This window comes from Typopeltis vanoorti, chromosome 15 (genome assembly GCF_054136105.1).
Source record: "Typopeltis vanoorti isolate ZY-2024b chromosome 15, IOZ_Tvanoo_1.0, whole genome shotgun sequence".
NCBI lineage: Eukaryota > Metazoa > Arthropoda > Arachnida > Uropygi > Thelyphonidae > Typopeltis > Typopeltis vanoorti.
Genome location: NC_143563.1, coordinates 33,424,732 through 33,445,316, shown reverse-complemented (window position 1 = coordinate 33,445,316; position 20,585 = coordinate 33,424,732). Strand labels below are relative to the sequence as shown.

General features: G+C 36.0%; 1 protein-coding gene across 2 annotated transcripts in view; it reads left to right on the top strand.

Moving 5' to 3' along the window:
* The first annotated feature begins 1,887 nt into the window (after positions 1-1,887).
* LOC150098585 (uncharacterized) overlaps positions 1,888-20,585 on the top strand; it is a 106,240-nt gene continuing 87,542 nt past the window's right edge. Inside the window, exons 1-2 of one of the 2 annotated variants that reach the window (XM_090404800.1) lie at positions 1,888-2,082; positions 20,178-20,293. The gene's annotated coding sequence lies outside the window, so the exon portion shown is untranslated. The remainder of the gene's footprint in view (positions 2,083-20,177; positions 20,294-20,585) is intronic. The other variant, XM_090404799.1, reaches the window with a different exon arrangement.

The following is a 20,585-nucleotide window of genomic DNA, read 5'->3' as shown; positions in this document are numbered from 1 at the left end:
AACTCTGTGTTTGTCTAAGGTACAATATACAGGGTGGCATAAAATAACTTTCCCTGTTTGGGGACATCTGTACTAAAACCAATAAACAGAATGAGATCAAATTTTATATTGAGACTTTTGAAGGCATGTGGAGATAATTTCCGCTAAAAAAAAGATTTAGTACCAAAATTCGCCGAAAGGGGAAATTTTGGCGGTGGAGGAGCCGAAAGCAGTCAAATATTTGCAGAAAATGCAGGTAAAAAGGATTATGCAAATTTTGCTGTGCATACGTGAAAGCAGCGCCACCAATTTCAGTTAAAAATGGATTAGGAACGTTCAGGCAATTATTCGAATGACTGACGATTTGTGCTCAATATGCATCCTACCTTGCCTCAGTTGGTTTTCTTATTAAGTTGTTTTACCTTAAACAGTGCAATGCCGTAGCGGCCCTTCGGGAATTTAGAATGCTTCATAACCTGCGTACAGGTCCTATATCAACTGTAGCACTCAGAGCTATGATTAAGAAGTTTGAAGAAACTGGATCACTAGGAGTTAGACCTGGCATAGGACCGAAAAGAGTGCAAGAAAGGTCACCACATTGAAAATAATGTATGTGGTCCAGGGAGCCCTGATTCTGATGAATAAAACATTATTTCCTGTGAAAATTGAAATTAATCACTACATTAATTTCTGTCTCTCGCAAGTTGTTTTAGTCTAATTATTATTATTATTATTATCATTGTAACGTGCCACATATCCAGCTGGAATGAGTGACGCGGCAGTTGCTTACACCGTCGAAATGTTATTATTCCATTTTATCTGCCTTTAATGTAATTATCAGTTTGTTTTCGGCTCCGCCAGTGGCAAAATTTCCCCTATTGGCGACTTATGGTACTAAATCTTTTTTTTTTTTTTTTGCGGAAATCATCTCCCCATCTCTTCAAAAGTTGCAGTATAAAATTTTCTCATTCTGTTTATTGGTTTTAGCTACAGATGCCTCCAAAGAGGGAAAGTTATTTTATGGTCACCCTGTATTTTTAAGATGTTGTTTACTCCCTAGTATCTATTCACCTGACGAATTTGGCATTTCCAATGAAACTAGTAGTGAATCATTATTAAATTTCTTATATTTTTTTCTCGGTGTTTAAGTCAGTTAATAATTTTAAACATATATATATAAGTTTTTTTTTTAACTTGGGTAATGTATATTAGGGTTACCAAGTAATTTTATAAACTTGGTTATTTTACTCCTAATCCCAAGTAAGCAAACAGTTAAGTTTGCGCCTGAACGTAGTTCAAATCAAAAGGTGGTGCAACACCAGCGCCACTCATTGTAAAGGTGGGTAAAGCTCTGATCATTATTCTTAGTATTTTCCATAATGTAAAGCACATCTCACTAAGAGATGTATACTGCAATACATTATGGGTGGGGTCACTACCCAGACCAGTTTCAACCTTTTTTGAGGTCTCCTCAGTGAGTAGCTAGACCCTAAATACCAAAGTTTTAGTAATACAGAGCCTTATCAACTATGCAAGTTGATAAGGCTCTGTATTACTCTGTATTTCACTACAGAGCCTTATCAACTATGCAAGTTGCTACAAGGTAAAGCTCTGATCACTAAGAATAGTGATCCGAGCTTTACCCACCTTTACAATGAGTTGCCCTGGTGTGTGTGTATATATATATATATATAGAGAGAGAGAGAGAGAGAGAGAGAGATTAATTTCGGGGGGGTTCAGAGGTATCATATCCTCTGAACCTCTGAAACCGTTTTCTTGCATCAAATTATACCGCCTGTTTATAATGTCTGTTTTCATATCCGTTTTTTTTTTTTCGAATTTTTTTGAAATGAGAATTAGAACCTATATGTTTGCAGCACTGTCGTGTATATTTACAGGCTGTTTTAATCATTTTTGATATATAATAGTCAACGAAGAACACAGTTTTTTCTTCTGAAGTTTGAGCAATTTGTCGTTAGGAGTGTTGATACCAAATGTTTGCTTGCTCTCGCATGTTTGGTATTACCGTTTAACAAGTTTAAAAGGAATATTTGTTATTATCGCTGATCTCATCTTACTACGAGAGAAACTGTTACAGATACTGTAAGCTTTATTTATATATTTTTCGAGTCTGAGGAAATTAATTATTACCAAATAAAGGTCAACAGAGGAGTTAAATTTATTTAATGAAAATGAATATACAAGGAAGTGTACATTATCTTAAATGGAATATTTATGTTCTATAAAAGAAACATTAAATTTTCACAAACAAGTATCTATTATGGCTGTACATTTATCCAATATGAAGAGGAAATGACATCTTTTTGTTTGTTTGTTTATTTATTTCTTAAATAGGAACATTACAGTTAGAAAAGAAAAAAAGAAACGATGTTTGTTGTTAGTAGATTTAATATCTCTTGCAAATGTCTACTCATCACTAAGTATTCCTGAGCGTCTTCCCTTTGTTTTATTATAAATAACAGATAAAGCACCAAGCACACACCTATATTCCCGCGATAATTTAATAATGCGAAATCAAACTATACGCAATGCATCGCTTGATGATACTGTATTTCTCTGGTCAGAGAAAGTTGATCAGATGGTTGGCTGCTCTTGACAAGCATTATTATTATTTTATTAGCAGTGTTATTGCTCGAATTTTATAGGGAAATTTAGATTTCAACAATTTCAGCCAAGCAGCTGCTTCTACACTGCAACCAGCATCCTGCTTTCTCAGTATTTGGCTCACTTAAAAAAAAAAAATTAGCGATATCACTTGTTTTTAGTACGCCCGCTGATAAATAATCGGTCTCATTAACACGGAGAAATGGAGCACTTGCGCCAGGACACTGAAATCTGAAAGGCCAGCAGGGAGGAAGGGGGGTGGGTACTTTCGATTACGTCATTACTGCTTTTGTAATTGTCAGAGTTTGGGTAAAAAAAAAAATAGTATAAATAAATATTGTTTTAACCCATTACAGAGAGAGCGAAAAGTACAAGCTAAGTGCAGACCACCATTACAGAACATATACGCTGTATAAATTTTATAGTTGTATATAATACAGATGATGTAAGAAAATAAACATTTTTCTAAGAATATGTCACATTTAATTTTTAGTAGGATTTTTTATATTTGGGTTTAAATCAAGAGTAAATTATGTATCAATATTAGTCTAGCGTACAAATTACATTTATATGCTATTTTAAAAATAGCATATAAATGTAATTTGTTAACTAGATAAGTCCTTTGCTTTAATATTCTGATCTAAATTATCTGTAACCAAATCTAACTATTTACTTAGTTTCCTGAAAGTTAGTTGCATAAAACACATATTGTCTTCTGATTTGATTATAATAGGATGATAATCTAATCTGTTAAGTCAAGTTAACTTAATATGATTAGAATGCATATTTTTGGAGGATCCACCCATGAAAGGTTGGTCGACCTATGGTATGCTAATACCTTGGATGGGCAAGATAGGAACTAGTACAGAGTCCAGGGATGAACTCGCATTCTTTCATCACCTATTATCCCGTGCAATAATTCCTCCGTATTTATCTAATAGGCTCCTCTCACCAGACCCTGCAGACCGTGTTTCCTAAGTCTGTCCTTGTACTCAATATTCCACAGTCCAGAGATAATCTTATTTGCCCACCTCTACATTCTCTGTAATATTATGTTATTGCCCATATAACCAGGTAACCAGATCTGTGCAAAGAAATGTGACTTGGTTAGTGCTTTATACAATTGAACTATCACCTAGTTTTTATGGCTCTTCACATTGCTGCAGAAACTTTCTGGGTAACCTTTCCAACTTTTGCAATGTGTCCTGTGAATTTTAGTTCTTTATCCACCCAGATCTCTTGCCTCCTACATTATATTAAACCTTGTTCCATTTTCTTTGGCCACAGTGCTTGACTTTGCACTTAGCAAGTTCATGTGACATCCTCTTTCTTCAATCCAATGCACCAACCTATTCCTGACACTGCTCTTGCTAATCTAAATCATCCAGAAAATAATAGACTATCTCTTCTCAAACCTTGAAGTATATTATTAATATATAAATTAAACGACAAAACAAGTAGATCAAAAAATTAGAACAAAACCCTGTGGTCCTCACTTCTTATCCCTCCCCCCCCCCCATCAGAACTGTACCCCATACATAACTCGCCAGCTTCTGTAACCAAGCTACTGACTATCCATTCCCATCCTACTCAGTTTCAACAGTAGTTTGTCATTTGCTACTCTCTGAAATGGTTAGCAAAATCCATAAAACTCGCCAACAAACCCATGCTACTTTCTCAAAAAATTTCCATTATTATCAGTACAGATTTGCATTCTAACTAGCCTCTCTACCACCTTCACAATTAAATCCTGTATACCTTTGTATAGTTTGATACTGATGACATAGTGCCACTGCACAAGGAAGAATTTATTTTTCCACTCTTCTGAGACTGTTAAACGACCAAGTCAAGGGCACTTCCAGCTGTTTTGCACATTCTCTTAATTATACATAGTGACATCCCATCCATTTCTTCTGCCTTATTAATATCAAGCTTGCTGCAAATTCTAAACACTTCACATTCCTGAACTGTTAGTCTTCTGTAAACCTTACTATTGTTATTCATTACTTCTTCAACATCCTCCTGTGAGATATGCTAAACAAAATTCTTATTAATCATTTTCACTATTTTCTGCAGATGTGTTTCATCTCCAGCAACTAAATGCAGCTGTCTGCATTCAGCTTTTCTTCTATTAGTGACATAACTAAAATTATTTAGTCATTTTGCTTTATAGCTTCAGCCATTGTCTTTTCATGCCAGCCTAGTTGGCCAAGTGGTTAGCATATCTGCTCTCCAGCCAAAAGGCTGCGGGTTCAAATCCCACTGTGGGCATGAATGTTTGTGATGTCTGTGAAAATACTAGTGGTTGTGGTGATGGGCAGTAGGTGGCATTGGTGTAGTTGCGGTTAATTGTTGTTGGTCAATATGAGTGGTAGAGACAGAGTTGTCGATGAGTCTTTGGACTCCCTGGAGGTGTCACTTAATAATAATAATAATTTCTGTCAGTTTTTCCTTCCTTACTACAATAGTTGCCCTTCTGTCATGTGCCTTGTACTCTTTTGTTGCTGAGGAGCACCCTATTCTTTATATCTCTTCCATAACATTTTTTTATCTTGGCAGCTCCTGCTAATTCTGTGATTTGTCCATTTCATCCTACTTTATTTATCATCCTAACCTTAGGAATATGATCTGACAGTGCCATAAAATAACTGATGGTAACCTTTCTTCTCTGTATATAGAAAACCTACTCATACAGGCAGATACATTCACAAACTCTCCCACCATCACCCTTCTCAACAATATGGTATTATTAAAACTCAAACCAATAGAGCCCACAAGTTTTGTTCCATTGGAACTTTCCTTTCAACAGAACTCAACCACATACACAACACCTTCCTTTCCAATGGCTACAGCGATGACAAAATTAAAAAAAAAAAAAAGATCAGTTCCTTCCCCATTCCCCAACCATCTTTTCAGAAGTACTTCAGAAATGCCATCACCATACCCTGCATCTGTGGGACATCAAAAAAAAAAAAAAAAATAGCCAGGTCCTTAAAAAAGTACAACCTCCACACAGCATTTAAGCCCCACTGTAAACTTACTACCCTTATCTGTTCCACCAAAGATCACCCCCCCCCTCCTCTCTCAGTGCCTGGAGTATGTAGAGTACCCTGTTCCTGCAAGGTGGCTTACTTTGGACAGACAGGCAGATCAGCAACCATCCATTTAGAACACAAATCATACATCTGTGATCATGACTATAGTCAATCTTACCTTGCAGACCATGTTTTGGATACAACCCACAGGATCTCCTGGAAAAAAACCACCATGCTCCACCATAGTAAATTCAAAAAAAAGAAAGACTGTTTTTAGAATCTGCAGCAGCACTCAGAAATCAACCAAATTTAAATAAATATGGTCGCATAAAACTTCCCAAAATTTGGGAAACATTAATTATCAGAGATCCCACTTGATATCCTAGGCTACCTACAGAAGCCTATAGAGGGTGCACCATGATACGACTTTAGTCACCCACATGTTTCACTTAGTATCGCATTGTATTTGAATGTGTTGTTACAAAAGTTATTTGTAATCCCTGAAGATGTCTCAGTGACTGAGACGAAATATTGGAAGCATTAAAATTAGTTCTAATCCTTTCCCAGTGCTGAAAATATTCCATTAAACTTCCAACATGATGTCCTCACAGAACTTAAGGCTCAACATGCAGATTTTTACCCATCTAGCTGAGCCATATATACTCAGGCAGATGTTATCAGACTCAGAAAAATTGCATGACATTTTTAACTTTTTACAAAGATTTAATTTATACAAAAACATTTGTTTATAAATTTTAGTTATTATTTATTTCATGACACCTCCAAGGAGTCCAAAGACTCATCAAGGGAGGACACCTATTCTAGAATTCTCCATTTCCACCTCCACCCCTCCCCATCCACCAACTACACCGAACCTCTACTACCATCATTATCTACATCAACACCATCTGCCCACACCACTAGTATTTTTTTTTTGTCTGTAAATTGCATGTTCTGAAGGGCTGATTTGTCTGAATGCAGGATGAAAAACCTGAGTTTCTGGGAGGAAAAAATCCTGCTACCTCCATATGAGATCATTTAACTCACCTTCAGTTGAAAAAATCCATATAAAGATTCCTCCCGTCATGACGAGAATCGAAGTTGGGCGTTTTCCAATCAAATGGTGCAACGTACTGTCGTTCTTCCAATTGCGCTACAGAGGTGTTTTTAGTCACTTAACCTAATTTTTGTACATACATGCATATTATTTACTGATTTATCTCTTTTTGACTATTAATACTTTGTGTATGCTGTAACCTTTGCTATGGTGCAGTATGACCCTGTGCCAATAAACCAACCAGCTGGCTTAATTTCTTGCTCCATTCATTAACATTTATCTGTTGTCTTTACTGTTTTGCCTTTAAAAATCACTGTCCTTTTTGACTTCATATCCTTAAATGTTGATTTTCTGCAAAAGTCCAACTACTCAAACAATGAAGTCACCTTAGATGACTTTATGCAGGGATTAAATTCTAAATGAATAAGCTCCAGGGCCCTTAAAGTAAGAATCATAAATGTGAGGCTGTTGCTGGATTGTTGCAACATTTTTTTAAATTTTATTTATTTATTCTGGTGGAGTTAAAGCCATCAGGCCTTCTCTTCCACACCACCAGAAACATCAAATACAAAATTACAAATTAATATAATACTTTTAACATATTAAAATATCATTCAATTTAAGATAACATTAAGTTATATGAGCGATGAAAAAACAGTAGGCCTATTCAGCTTGTTACGTAAATGCAGAAAAGAAAAACATGAAAATACAATAAAGATGAAATAAATAACTCAAATTCCTTAGTAAATTTCGAATTTAACTTATTTAGACTGCAGAAACATTGAACAATTATTATCTTATTGATATTTGAATGAATATACAATAAAATGTAAAATAATACTGTACTTTTTAAAGATAAAGTTAGAGAAACATATGTATTTACTCATATCAGTAAATGAAATCGTCAAATCTTTCCTTTCGTTCAACGTATTAATATTATCGCATTGCAGCTGATGGGAATCTTGTGTTTCTGTGGATTCATCACACACTTCTTTCTCTTTGGAAACTACACACAAACTGCCATTACAAACTCGTTTTGTAGTATCACTGTCAATTGAGCTATTTTTCTGTTTAAAGAAGGTATCAATGTATTTATCCATAGTTGAAATAGTAGGCCTACCTAAACACAAAAATAGTACACGATTTTCTTTGTGCTTCTCATAGTCACAAACTCTGATAAACAACTGCTAATCTGCTGTTTTGCTGTTGGTTACTGACTGTTGCTGATAGTGTTGCCAACTAGAAAAGACAAAATATCACTACGAGTCTATCAAAATAACAAAAATGGTTTCAGGACTGTACAATGATAGTTATGAGGATCGGCTGAGGGAATGTGGACTGCAGAGTTTGGTGGATAGAAGAGTGATATGATTGTGACTTTTAAACTGTTGAGAGGCGGTTACAGGATTGACACTGGGGAGTTCTTTTGCTTGGTTGAACAGCGGGAAGGAGTGATGACAAGAGGCCATCCCTGGAAGTTACGAAAGGAAACTGTGAACAAGAAGGTGAGGAGGTGGTTTCTTTGCATGAAGGATGGTTGAACCATGGAATGCATTGCCTGATGGAGTGGTGAGAGCGAGAACAGCCAATGAGTTTAAGGAGTGGTATGATAGACTTTGTGTTTCTTAGGGGATACTCCTCCTCGATGAGTCTTTTGACTCCATGGAGGCCTGAATAATAATAATAATAATAAAAATTTTGCTACACTACGCTGCAATAACATTTGCTTGTCAGTCGATGCAAGATAACACATTACAGAAGCTTCACCCCCCCCCCCATCCTCCCTTTCATTACACATTTGTAATCAGGCAAATGTTGATATTGACTTTATATACACATTCAGAACTGTGAACAATTGTTGAATAATAACACAATAATGTAGGCATAATTACGGTAAAGGGAGAAAAGTCACAAAACAGAAAAATGTTTCGGGGTCCAGGCCCAGAGCATAAAAAGGTTCTGGGGCCGGGCCCCAACTGAATTTAACCACTGCTTTAATGTCTACAACTTCAACTGCCTTCCCTTTACCAGGTCTACAATCAAGACTGAAAGTGTTGCAAAAGTATTTGCCGTAAGCATTGATCTGATGCATTCATCTCTCTGCAAATCAGAATACCGAATAACCATCTTGACTCTCCTAGCACCATTGATCCTAACTAATAATACCGTAATACCTGTTTTACCATAGTGGAGGGGCCTGTTAGACATACACTTCAAACATGGCACAGAATCAACTGGAAGACACAAAGTCCCTACACCACACCAAAACCTGGTTTGAAAGAAAGTTCAAGGAAACTTGTGAGATGTTGAAACATCATCCAAATCTCAGTAAAAATGATGGATTAGCAATTTCAAGAATCTGGAGGACCCATCTGCAACCTATATGGCATCCAGAACATAATGGTAGAACCCCAACACAAGAAAACCTTAAATATACAAGGACTCTAGGGATGTGTTTAATGTAGTTCCACTATAAAAACCTTTTCTTCTTCTTTTTTTTTTATCATCAGTACATTATTATACTTATGCGTATAAAAAATGTATTTATTTTTATTTTATTTTTTTGCTTTTCCCATTAGAGGTCATGCTAGAGTGAAATGATTAACAAAGCATTCAGATTTATCTTACTTTTGTATAGTGTCATGTAGCTTGTGTCCTGTGCATATGTATGTTTTCCTGATGATGACCTCGATATTAAGATCAAAATGTTGAGTGTTATTTTCATAATTATAAGTAAAATAATTACTTCAACATGTGTGTTTTTGTCTCCATAAATTCTTCAATGTCCATTGTTATTATGTTTCAGAGAAAATAAGGCTTGAAATTCTTTTTTTCAGGAGATATTGATTTAACTGAAATATACACAGCTTGAAATCTTATTTTACTTGCTAAATTATATGATCAGTTAAGAAAGCCTTTATCTATATTATACATGAAGTCCATGATTGTAATGGTGTTTAGAGCTGCTGCATAGTCTAATATCAGTTTGATAATACATATTTCATCATTAGATAGAGGATGGCCTGAAATATTAATGACAGTTTTTGAGGAGTCAAACTGGTTATTAATACACATATTTTTCTTATTAAATAGACATTGAAACCTATGAATATGATGCTGTTTAACTGACAGAAAAACTTTATTAGCTCAGTCCAAAGAAATCTTAATCTGCTTTGACTGAAGATCTCATTGCCCTCCTTTGCTGCCTGTACTGCTCTTCTAATTCTGATGATTATACCGACCTCTTTGGTTATCCGTCTCTGAAAGTTAATCACATACAGCAGTCTAATTACCTGAATATGAAGATGATCTTGATTGGAGATTTCATTGTTCACAATTCCAACTTCAACTTGCTCTCCTTTTCTAACTTCACAGACCAATTTGGAACTTAATTGTTTGCTGTCAGTAATCTAACATAGATTGCTTTTTTTATTACTACTATCCCATCTTTCCTTTGTTTGGCTGAGTGGTCTGTCATGGCCAAGTAACTTGGCTTCATAGAAACCTAATACTGCTTATGATGGTCCATCTGATCTTATCTCCATTGTCTGCTAATGCTGTCAGTTGCATGTGTTCTTCTGGCCTGTTTGCCTGTTTTGTGGGATGAAAAAATCCACGTTTCCTATTAGCTCCAATACAGGCAAACTCACCTTTCAACTGAAAAGCCTTGATAATGACTGGTAAACTACCAAATCTGTGGCAGGAAGCCAAAATAATTGTCGTGCCCAAACCAGGGAAAGATCCAAATGATGTGAAAAATCTATGACCTATCCCCCTATCTCCTTGCTTTGCTCCACCTTCAAGCTCTTTGAAAGAATTCTCCTTAAAAGAATTTCACCACTCATCAAAAGAGCACTCTTGATTGAACAAGCTGGCTTCAGGACAGGAAAAAGTTGCTGTGACCAGGTCCTGGCCCCGACGACACAGATTGAAGCAGGCTTCCAGAAGAAACTTAAATCTGGAGCCACTTTCATTGACCTAACATCAGCTTATGACACATTCTGGATCAGGGGCCTCCTCCTAAAGCTAGGAAATATTATAAGGTGCAAAAAAACTTTCCAGCTGTTTGAATCCATTCTCTCCAACAGAAAGATCCGGGTCAATATTGGCGGAAAAAAGAGCAGGCCCAGATTCCTTCACAACGGTCTCCCTCAGGACACTGTGTTATCCCCCTTTACTTTTTAACATCTACGTGTACAACTTACCACATACCAGCTCAAGCAAGTATATGTACGCTGATGACCTAGCGATCCTACATCAATCTATCTCCTTTGCCAACCTGGAATCAACCTTGAACACAGACCTGAACATCCTGGAAGAGTACTTCAAGCAGTGGTACTGAAGCCAAATCCAACAAAAACTGTGTCCACAGTATTTCACCTGAACAATGCAGAGGTGAATCGACACCTCAACCATTTTTCCACAGAAAGTGGAAAAATGGTAGAACACGAGCCTCGCCCGAAATACCTTGGAGTGAGCTGGACAGAAGCCTAACCTATAAAAGGCACATCACCAACCTGTCCAATAAAATTAAAATGAGAAACAATATCATTTCAAGGCTTGCTGGAACAACCTAGGGTTGTGGTGCAGAAGTCCTGGGGTCGTCTGCACTAGCCCTTGCATTCTCTGCAGCAGAATATTGTACCCCTGTGCGGGAAAGAAGTGCACACACTAACATTATAGACACCCAGCTAAACTCTACTATGCGCACAATTAGTGGGACAGTGAGAAGCACCTCTCTCCTCTTGGCTGCCTGTCCTATCTAACATTGCTCCACCAAACATACGGAGAAGACAAGCCTCGATTAAAGAATTTAATAAAGCAATGAGCAACCCACTCCTGCCCCTGCACCAGACTCATAAATCCACCTAGTTTTTGCTTAAAATCTAGAAAGCCTCTCTGGTCCATGGACGAACTCTCTTCAGCTGCCCTGCCATCAACACCTGACATGTGGAGAGAATACTGGTCCAACAATCTCCCAACAAATGGCTTCCTGGTAGAAGATCCCTGTGTTCTACAGCCTGGTTTTACTCTTCCTAGGAAGAGTTGGTCATCAATCAACAGGATCAGAACTACCTAGGGCAGATGTGGCTACCTACTGCATAAATGGGGGCTGTTAGATCACCCTTATTGTGATTGTCCTCCCGTGGCTCAGACAATTGCTCATATTGTGTATGAGTGCCTATGGTGCCAATTTCACGGTGGTGGCCTACAGGACATCCACAAGGTGACAGATGAGGCCTTGGATTGGCTTTCCAGACTGGACATTGACCTGTAGTTGGTATGGTAGAGGCAGTGGTCAGTAGCTCACTCAGGATTTAATCTTGGAGGGGGGTCGAGCACTGAAGATTTAATCTTGGAGGGGGGCCGAGCACTCAAGATTTAATCTTGGAGGGGGGCCGAGCACTCAAGCTTTAATCTTGGAGGGGGCCGAGCACTCAAGATTTAATCTTGTTGGTGGGGAAGAGCATTCATGATTTAATCTTGGGGGGGAACGAGTTGAGTAGACGATTTGAGAAGGCACACTACATTGCATACGACCTATGACTGAGCATCTGTAGTGACTGCCAATACATGATATCCGTGATCTCCTCTGGCTCGGCTTGGGCAAACGAAGTAGCACTCGGCGAACGAAGTAGCACTACTTCGTTCGCCTTGCATTCACAGCGGCTGGGATTCCCAAAAGCTATAGGTATTCTCACCTTATGTGGCTACTAATTCCTAAGTAGTATAGAAATAGAAGACACAACATAAATTAAAAAAAAGAATTTTAATTAGGAAAAGATTTTTGGAAAATTTCTAGTGTTTTTTTCTTTTGCTTTTTTTTTTGGGGGGGGGACCCTTGGCCCCCTCCCTGAGTACACCACTGGTGGTAGTTATGGAGGAAACAGATCAGCAGAACTCCTCCTTATGCTAGAAGATGATGATGCAAGTGAAAAGGGTTTTCTCTAATGGATCAAGATTTTCACACAAGTCACATCTGCTCTCGGATACAGCTACATTTGTGTTGTAATGTGTTGAGAGAACATACAGTCTTGTCATATTTGGTGCAGTAGGATGATAATTTTCCCTGGCTTGATTATAACAAATTACTTTTGCTTTTTTTTAAAAAAAAGGAAGACTCAGTTTGTGCCTTTTATGTAATGAGCTTTTACATGTTAAGATTTTCATCATTTGTTTCTGGAAATTGTGATTGTATATTTCACTTGCCAGTTTCACAAAGCCATATGCGTAAATAAATAAATAAATAAATTTATTTTTTAACCAAAGAGCTTCATCTGTATGGACTGAGTTATGGAGACTCCCAAACTTTTTTGAACCTACTACCAGAATTCCAGATAATCCATTATTCTTCCACAATCCTTTTCCTAACCTTTTCCTAACCACTCTTCTAAATCGGTGTTTCCCAAACTTTCAGTATCCGCATACTCCTTTAAAAATTTTAGTAACACCAGCATACCCCCCCCCCCTCAAGCAAAGACAATTTAGAAGTTATATTTTAATCAAAACCCAAATAATCATAAGGGTATTTATTTTTTAATATTTGCATTATAATGGATCACAAGTATGTGAAAATCGTACAAAAATTATGAAATTTAAATTTTCAGTAATAAAGAAAAAGTTTAATGAGGCTAATGAAATTTAGCAGAAAATTCAGACTGCATGGTTCAAACTATTTAAATTCGAACCACTGAGTTGGAATGCGATTATACGTCCAGACACAGCCAAATGGAGGTCAGTCGATACATTCCAAGAGACAAATTTTGTTTAGAAATTCCTGTAGATTTTTTCAGTTATTGAAAAATTAATTATAGAACAGCCCTCACTTATCTACAACAATAGTGACCAAAATATAAAAGAAAAAAAAAAAAAGAAGAAAAAGTAAAGTCCTTTTGTCTACCCCTGGGTGTGTGTGTGGGGGGGGGATACATGTATTTACACTCTGAAAAACTCTGCTCTAAATAAACCCTCCAAATATACTGATGTTGGCTCTCATCGTAGCAACCCTGACTATATTCTTATTGAGGTTTCTTTTCCCACAGGTCATCCTTCTTTCAGCCATTCTCAGCCTCATATTCTATGGTACTCCAATGGTGCCAATTGGGATAACCTTTGGGATTTCTATGCCTCTTTTCCATAGTCTTATTATTATTATTATTATTTTTCCACTCTCCCGTTAGCATTCTGATCTAGTAACTGAAATTATACTTGTAATAAGTTTAGTTTAATTATACTTGCTGGGTTATTAAAACACTTAAGGAAATGAACAACGTAGTTAAGGATATAAATTAAATTATACTTTAATAAATATTTTCCGATATTTCGGCAACATCACGTTGCCATCTTCTAAAGGAACTTACAAAAAAAAGGCACGTGCACGTAGGCACTACAAACACAGTAACTGGGAATGAAGAGATGAAGCTATTGTTCAGATGAAGCAACACACCATCGCACATAAAAAAAACTCAGCCCATTTCAAAGCCAGTATAGAAAACCTTACACTCCAACACGCTGACATAATGGTCAGCTTTGACGTCTCCTCTTTATTCACAAATATCCCACTCAAGGAAACTTTAGAGCTAATCCAAGCTAAATTTTCTCCCGATATCTCAGCCTTATTTCAGTTCACAATGAACTCAGGCTATTTTGTTTGGCAGGGAAAATTCTACAAACAAATAGAGGGGACAGCCATGGGTTCACCACTCTCCCCACCCTTGGCCAATTTCTTTATGGAGACCTTTGAAGAAAAAGCCTCAGCCTCTGCCCCACAAAAAACAACCATATGGCTTCGCTACGTTGATGATGTGTTCGCTATTTGGCCACATGGCTCTGAAACACTTCTCTCCTTCTTAACATACTTAAACAACCAACACCCCAGAATCAAATTCACCCTGGAAAAAGAGGAAAAAAACAGCCTCCCTTTCCTAGACACACTAGTCACCCGCCAGCCTAATGGAACCTTGGTTTTCTCAGTTTACAGAAAACCCACCCATACAGGCAGATACATTCACCAACAATTCCACCGCTCCCCCTCACAACAATATGGAGTAGTGAAAACACTATACATCAGGGCTAAACTAATCTGTTCAAACGACTTGGCCTTAAACACTGAACTAAATCACATCCTCAACATTTTCTCAGCCAATGGCTACCCCCCCCAAAAAAAAGTCCAAAAAATATTAGAACCTACAAACCACAGATCTCCTCCCCCCCTCCACAACAAGGATTACTCTAAATCTATCACCATTCCCTACATCCGAGGCACCTCGGAAAAGATTACCAAAATCTTAAAAAAGCATGACCTGACCTCTTGTTACAAACCTTACAGAAAATTGGCATCCCTTATCTGCTCCACTAAAGACCAACCACTTCCCCTAGACCTACCTGATGTATACCAGGTCCCTTGAAGTTGTAAACTGTCTTACTTTGGCCAAACAGGCAGGACAGCGAATATCAGAATTTCTGAACACAAGGACTACATCCGGTTTCACAAGTCCAGCCATTCTGGTCTTGCAGACCATGCTCTGGATACACGCCACAGAATACGGTGGAAGAAAGCTACAGTAATACACCGTAGCAAATACAAATTCGAAAGACTATTTATGGAATCAGCCTCAGCCCTAAGAAATTCTCCAAACCTCAACAAATTTGGTTGTATACGACTGCCCCAAATTTGGGAGGCTTACATCAGCACACCTTCAGCCCAACGGCCAAGAACACCTACTTAGCCTGCTAGAGGGCACCATCAGGACTTTTAGGAGAACAATAGCTTCATCTCTTCATTCCCAGTTACTGTGTTTGTAGTGCCTACATGCACGTGCCTTTTTTTGTAAGTTCCTTTAGAAGATGGCAACGTGATGTTGCCGAAATATCGGAAAATATTTTTTAAAGTATAATTTAATTTATATCCTTAACTACGTTGTTCATTTCCTTAAGTGTTTTAATAATGCATAACCAACTTATAAGCCTGTCTACGAGAATATACTTGCTGGGATGATGATTGCCTTTGTTATTCTTTGTTTTTCCAAGTCTTTAGACTTGTGCATTTTTCAATAAGTGTGCCAAAACAGTCCAAGAAAAAAATGCAACAACTCTCAATAGCCCAAGCTAAAGACTCTAGCTGTTCATTTAGCTTACACTGCTGCCCATAACAGTTGCAAACAAATTGTATGCATATCTGAAGTTGACTTTGTAAGGGCCAAATGCCAAGCTTTCCTCTTGCTCAAATGGAAGTTGAGCCTAGTCTCTTGCCAGAGCTGTTGGGCAACATTTCTGCCCTACTGTGTTTCAACTTTCTTTCCTCATTCTGATGGCAACATCAGAATGAGGAAGAGGTTAAAACATAACATTCCTAAAGATGAAGCAGGTGACTTCTTGGTATCATCTTATTTTTCAACTTTTGTTTAGATATTTCCTCTAATCTTTTGACAGAAAGACATCAGAAAAATACTCAATAGCCTTGATTCTAATAAGTCCTCCAGCCCAAATGGTATCTTTCCAATTCTACTAAGAGCTTGCACTCCAGAATTAACATCCATCCTGTATTACTTTTAGGTGATACAGGAAGAATATTAATTCTGCAGCATGGAAATGATTCTTTCTTGATGGGCTGCATGATTATCAGTAATCATTATGAATAATTATGGAGACACACTACCTTGTTTAAGAAATTACTTTAATTAAAAATTAAAATAAAATTAGATGTTTTGATCTTTATATCAAGGTCATTTTCAGGAACACATGCACATATATACAGGATCACAAGCTACAAGTTGGCTGAGAATAACTGTTTATTCAACTGTTACCATAACCTGACTTCTAGTGGGAAAAATGAAATCTTAGTGAAATCATATCAGCATTTATTTGTTTCTTATAGTCCTGTTACTTTAAATTTCTATTTGCTCTTGAGAATTGCTATGTTGTTATCCAATTAAATTTCTTTTCTTCTGGTATTCACTAAGTGGATTCTTCTTTTTCTAGATGCTATCTAAGTTTTAGGTGAGCCATCCAAATCCTAGGGACTTTAAAGCCATCATTCTTGTTAAGATTTGGTTGGTTGATAAGCATTTCACAAACTTTCTTGAATATTTATTTGTACCATGTTTTGGTCTGATGTAAGGACTGGGCCTTTTAAGCCATTCTGGTAGAATATTTCAAGTGACTGTCAGAAAGACTTGCTTTTCTGTGATGAAGGTACTTGATGTGTCATTTATGTTCTTCTTTCTGTTTAGGGATTGTACAGCCTGTTTCACTTATGTAGGGTAGGTTAGAGGCAACAGATCTGGTATACACACCTGGATGATAAGAGATGGAAGGAATGGGATCTTTAGAAGAGCTTAGTATACTTATTTTCATTGGTGGTTTAAATGTGACCATAAGATTATATTTTTGTGTCATCCTCTTCCTTCATTTCACATACCTCTCTCCTCTGAAATAGTTTTCTTCCATACCTTCTTCTCCAACGTATACAAATTCTAGCTCTTCAAGGGACACATTAGGAGATTCCTTTCTTCTCTTTGATCACTTGCCCACACATTACACTATCTTTTATGGGCCTTGAGACTGCTTTTGTGTACGATTGATTTAAAAAAAAAAAAATGGAAAGACTACTTCCGGGATTTGATGTTAGGAGCTAACGGCAAAGAAGAGATCTAATATTTCTATAGTATGGAAAGAAAGCTTGACTAATTTTTAAACTTTTTGAACAGAAGATGATGACTATAGAGCAGTGGTTCCAAACTTGTGTTCTGCAGAACCCTAGGATTCTGTCAATAAAATTTGGGGGTCTGCAATGAAATTAGTTTTTGATCTCTAATGAATAGTTCAAAATATGTGTGAAAAATTTATTTAAATAAAGTTTCAAAAATTTCAATAAAATCCATTGAGTCAAGTGGTGGATGAATGAATTGAATATTTGCATTTGATTCTCTCACCATTAGTTGAGTCATCCCCTGACGAAATCATCTGTAGTGAGGTGAGGCATCAAGCATACCAGTCATAGATCGATGGTATTTTGCACTGCAATCATTTTGTGATGTCTTATACTTTTCATATTAAAATAAAGTGAGCATTGTATAAATTTATAATATTATGATTGTGTATACCACAAATTAAAATATCATGGATCATTGGTTGAAAGAAGGAGTTTTAAAAAAAAAAGTGTATCAAGTACTTCACATGTTTCTAGTGACAAGGGGACTGGTATAGCAGATACTGATATACAGATCATATACAGACCAAAATACAGATCTTGGCACTGGCATTACTTGTATAGCAGATGAAGCGAGGAAAAGGGAGTGTTGTTTATCAACACTAAACCATTGCTAAGTCATAAAAAACAACTCAAGTTATTATTACTTGGATTCATGACCACAGGAAATCCCGAGGCCCCTAATGTGGTATGTATGTTATGTAATAAACTATTATCATAGTTCATTAGAACCAGTAAATTGTGCAGACATTTTGAAACAAACCATTCAGAATATAAAAATAAAGATGTCAAATTTTTTGAAAGAAAACTTGAGTTTCTTGACAAAACTAAACATTTTAAGTTGAAAATGTTGTCGGATAACGAAAGGGCAGCTTCCTACAAAGTAAGTGACCATATAGTGTTCTCATGTGAAGCACATACAATTTCTGGAACTCTTAAAATCATGCATCAAAAATGTTGTTCAACATATGTTCAGTGAGAAATCCTGTCAACAAATTGATACAATTTCTTTCTCAAATAATAGTTTCATGCAGAATTCATGATCTGGCTAAGGATATTGAGTAGGAACTTAGTCTAAGACTTCAGTCATGCGATGAGTGTTCTTTATAATTAATGAGACAAAGGACATTGCAAACCTATAAATTTTATTGATTTTCATTCGTTATTACTACAATAATTCTGTTGAAGAAGACATGTTACTCTGCGAAAATTTACTAACCAATACAACAGGAGAAATTATATTTAAATGTATAGACGATATTATGAAGACTCGTGGAATAAGTTGGGAGAAATGTAGTGATGGTGCAAAGTCAATGATAAGATCTGTGGAAGGGACAGTAACACAAATTAAAAATGTTGCTAAAATGTATACGAGTAGTCATTGTGTTCTTCATAGATATGCACTAGTTGCTTGAAATATCCCTTCATCTTTAAAATGTATTTTAGATGAAACAGTGAAAATTATTAGCTTTGTTAAAACACAACTATTAAAAACAAGATTATTCAAAATTATATGTGAAGATATGGGCAACCAACATCTTTGCTGGTACATGCTGAAATTATATGGCTATCATGTGGCAAAGTTCTTCTCAGATTGTTCTAATTACAAGAAGAGCTCACTATAGTCTTACACAAGGACAAATTTTTATTAGCAGTTCGCTTCAGAAACATTTCGTGGTTGAGTCAAATTGCTTATCTGGTGGATATATTCACAAAATTGAATGATGTTTTCAACACAAAAGATAAATTATGATCATTATTACAAAAGTTACAATACTGGACCATGACTTGAAAGAATAATATGGATCCATTTGCAGCTTTAAATGACTTTTTACAGGAATCAAACTGTGAAATTGACAAGAAAATTTGAAAAAAAATTGTCATCAAAATCAAGAAATGTGGCATTAAATGAATACTTTTTTCTATTAAAAGATGACAATAACTATTGGGTTTTCAATCCTTTCAATATTAAAGAAAAACCAGAGGAACTATCTACTTTAAAAATTGAGAATCTCATCGACTTTACATCAAACAGCCAAATAAAAATTAAATTTAATGAAGTTTCATTAAACGAATTTTGGTGTTGACTTAAGAGAAGAATATTCAAATTTATTCAAAAAGGTAATTCATTGTTTGTTGCCATTTAGTACCACATATTTGTGTAAAAGCAGATTTTTGCTTTACACTGCAGCAAAAACGAAATACAGAAGTAAGTCGAATGCTACTCCTGATATTAGAATTCAGCTGTCCACAATTAAAATTAAAGAATATTGAAAGAAAAAAAGTTTAATCCTTCACATTAATTACCAGTTTGAATTAATAATATTTGCTTTTCCATTATTAATGTGTTTTTTTTTTTTTTTCACTAAATTATTTTTGATTTGTTGTTTTATTTATATTCAGTAAAAATTGTCAGTTCCAAAAAATTTTTTTTATCAAGTTGAAAGGGTTCTGTGATTAAAAATATGTTCGGAACTGCTGCTGTAGAGTAAAACCATATAACTGTTTGACACTAAGTGAAATATAAATCAAATTAAATGAATCAAAACTTTTGTTTTGGGTTGTTGAAATTTTAGGCTATTATTTTTAGCTTTTATTATTTCACAATTTTATTAGAAAGTATTAAGAATATAACTAGTTAATCTTGAAATTCTGTTCTATCTTTTTATCTGAAAGCAAATTAGTCACATGATAAATTGGTTTTAATTGTATAAATATAGGTAATATGAATTCTAGGGATGAAAACTTATACTGTAGTTTTTCTTTAAAGGTTTGACATACTGAAGCTGTCCATTGTGTTATCTCTAAGAAATTCAGTTAATACTGAAGTTGGCATCCTGGCCAGTAAGTGTGTACAACTACCTGTACCATTTCATCAATACTTATGTAAGTAAGCTCTTGTCTCAAGAATTTTTATCTTGTATAATTAGTTAATTGGAATTTGCAACTGTGTCCTTTAGCATTTGATTATTTTATTAGGAGAAATGTTCTTTATCTTGATTTTGATGTATAAAATCTCTCAAAGTAATTGCAACTTGTAATCCTTTTTAACAACAAATTACACAATAACCACAGCAATTAATTTTAATGAAATGACAGCACAGAATATATCGTATCGAAAATAATGCATAGGAACAAGCAAATCAAACAGGAATACAAGGTACATACAACAATTGGT